Source organism: Haliotis rubra, unplaced genomic scaffold (assembly GCF_003918875.1).
Source record: "Haliotis rubra isolate DU_JTF1 unplaced genomic scaffold, ASM391887v1 Scf308, whole genome shotgun sequence".
Lineage (NCBI taxonomy): Eukaryota > Metazoa > Mollusca > Gastropoda > Lepetellida > Haliotidae > Haliotis > Haliotis rubra.
Genome location: NW_025766978.1, coordinates 898,886 through 902,166, shown reverse-complemented (window position 1 = coordinate 902,166; position 3,281 = coordinate 898,886).

Genomic DNA, 3,281 nt, shown 5'->3' with positions numbered 1-3,281 from the left:
TAGGAAAGTGTTGTTTCTGTATTACTACAGACTGTACCATTGTGCAGTTGCAGGACGCATTATACGAGAAGTGAATACAACACTGTGTGACTACAACGAACAGATTGTTTTGACTAATACGTCACTGGCTCAAATCGCACATGCTACATAGCTCTCATAACTGTTCACATTTATGTATATGCTAAACTATCATCAGTGTCGTATGAAACCCTCAGTATCCTCTATATGCCCAATGTGCTTAAGGCATCATGGAGCCTCTACCTGATTATCATGGGTGTCTCTCTCTGGCGGTGCTAAGTATGGGAAGTATGTTTACTGCTTCACGTATCCCCTATCTGGTTCTGTTTGGTGTTTCACGTGTCCCCTATCTGGTTATGTTTGGTGTTTCACGTGTCCTCTCTCTGGTTATGTTTGGTGTTTCACGTGTCCCCTATCTGGTTATGTTTGGTGTTTCACGTGTCCTCTCTCTGGTTATGTTTGGTGTTTCACGTGTCCCCTATTTGGTTAGGTTTGGTGTTTCACGTGTTCCCTATCTGGTTATGTTTTGTGTTTCACGTGTCCCCTATCTGGTTATGTTTGGTGTTTCACGTGTCCCCTATCTGGTTATGTTTGGTGTTTCACGTGTCCCCTATCTGGTTATGTTTGGTGTTTCACGTGTCCCCTATCTGGTTATGTTTGGTGTTTCACGTGTCCCCTATCTGGTTATGTTTGGTGTTTCACGTGTCCCCTATCTGGTTATGTTTGGTGTTTCACGTGTCCTCTATCTGGTTATGTTTGGTGTTTCACGTGTCCCCTATCTGGTTATGATTGCTGTTTCACGTGTCTTCTATCTGGTTATGTTTGGTGTTTCACGTGTCCTCTCTCTGGTTATGTTTGGTGTTTCACGTGTCCCCTATTTGGTTAGGTTTGGTGTTTCACGTGTTCCCTATCTGGTTATGTTTTGTGTTTCACGTGTCCCCTATCTGGTTATGTTTGGTGTTTCACGTGTCCCCTATCTGGTTATGTTTGGTGTTTCACGTGTCCCCTATCTGGTTATGTTTGGTGTTTCACGTGTCCCCTATCTGGTTATGTTTGGTGTTTCACGTTTCACGTGTCCCCTATCTGGTTATGTTTGGTGTTTCACGTGTCCTCTATCTGGTTATGTTTGGTGTTTCACGTGTCCTCTATCTGGTTATGTTTGGTGTTTCACGTGTCCCCTATCATGTTTGATTGCTTTCACGTGTCCCCTATCTGGTTATGTTTGGTGTTTCATCGTGTGGTGTTTCTATCCCCTATCTGGTTATGTTTGGTGTTTTCACGTGTCCCCTATCTGGTTATGTTTGGTGTTTCACGTGTCCTCTATCTGGTTATGTTTGGTGTTTCACGTGTCCCCTATCTGGTTATGTTTGGTGTTTCACGTGTCCCTATCTGGTTATGTTTGGTGTTTCACGTGTCCTCTATCTGGTTATGTTTGGTGTTTCACGTGTCCCCTATCTGGTTATGTTTGGTGTTTCACGTGTCCCCTATCTGGTTATGTTTGGTGTTTCACGTGTCCTCTATCTGGTTATGTTTGATGTTTCACGTGTCACCTATCTGGTTATGTTTGATACTTCACGGGTCCCCTATCTGGTTATGTTTGATACTTCACGTGTCCCCTATCTGGTTATGTTTGATACTTCACGTGTCCCCCTATCTGGTTATGTTTGATACTTCACGTGTCCCCCTATCTGGTTATGTTTGATACTTCACGTGTCCCCTCTCTGGTTATGTTTGATACTTCACGTGTCCCCTCTCTGGTTATGTTTGATACTTCACGTGTCCCCTATCTTGTTATGTTTGATACTTCACGGGTCCCCTATCTGGTTATGTTTGATACTTCAAGGGTCCCCTATCTGGTTATGTTGTTTTCAGTCACTTTGGGGAATCCCTGGTCTTTTTGTCGTGCTTGAATAAACCATTTTTTGATGATCGTCGCTCGTCAGTTTGGAAAAAAAACCGTTGAAAGAAATAATGTATACTAGAAGTATGCAGAGTCTGTTATATCACCCCAATTCTTCGGACCAGCTAGTGAGCCGACATTCACGGCGCGTTGGTTCATAGCTCTCCCTTAGCTCCATGATCCTAATGTCAAGTGACAGCCTTGATTGACAGTAAAGCCAACACGTGACCCAAATGAATTGTTTACCTGTCTCACCTGTATCATCTAAATCCAAACATGTACAAGTTGGAATTACTTCTATGTTCGAACAGTGTAATACTTCTTAACTTGGGAACCGAAAAAGGTAAATGTTACATGTATCAAGGCCAAATTTTCTGAATAATCCCACGTAGGTAAGTTAGTATGTATTTTGATCTGATCTGCTGTGATGTTGTGTGTGATCAGTTGATCTGCTGTAATGTTTTGTGTGATCAGCTGATCTGCTGTGATTGTGTGATCACCTGATCTGCTGTGATGTTGTGTGTGATCACCTGATCTGCTGTGATGCTGTGTGTGATCAGTTGATCTGTGATGCTGTGTGTGATCACCTGATCTGTGATGCTGTGTGTGATCACCTGATCTGAGGTAGATGTTGTGTGTGATCACCTGTGATGTTGTGTGTGATCACCTGATCTGAGGTAGATGTTGTGTGTGATCACCTGTGATGTTGTGTGTGATCAGCTGATCTGAGGTAGATGTTGTGTGTGATCAGCTGTGATGTTGTGTGTGATCGGCTGATCTGCTATGGTGTTGTGTGTGATCAGCTGTGATGTTGTGTGTGATCAGCTGATCTGCTATGGTGTTGTGTGTGATCAGCTGTGATGTTGTGTGTGATCAGCTGATCTGCTATGGTGTTGTGTGTGATCAGCTGTGATGTTGTGTGTGATCAGCTGATCTGCTATGGTGTTGTGTGTGATCCGCTGTGATGGTGTGTGTGATCAGCTGATCTGCTATGGTGTTGTGTGTGATCCGCTGTGATGTTGTGTGTGATCAGCTGATCTGCTATGGTGTTGTGTGTGATCAGCTGTGATGCTGTGTGTGATAAGGTGTGACGTTGTTGCTCATGTGTCCTTGATCTTTATCATCCTTTCTTCTCATTCCGTCAAACACTTATTCAATATTTTGAGTGGACACGTTGCTGATATAAAACTCCAGCCCAATATTCTTTTCACATGTTTAGTTACTTTGAACTAGTATATTGTTTAGAGAGGACCTACAGGTTATAAAGTATGTGGTGTTGCCTTTATGTAAGTAACTATGTTATTATGTAAATGACAGCGTCTGACTAAATGACGTCATCACGGCGTCCTGCTTCAGTGCAGTC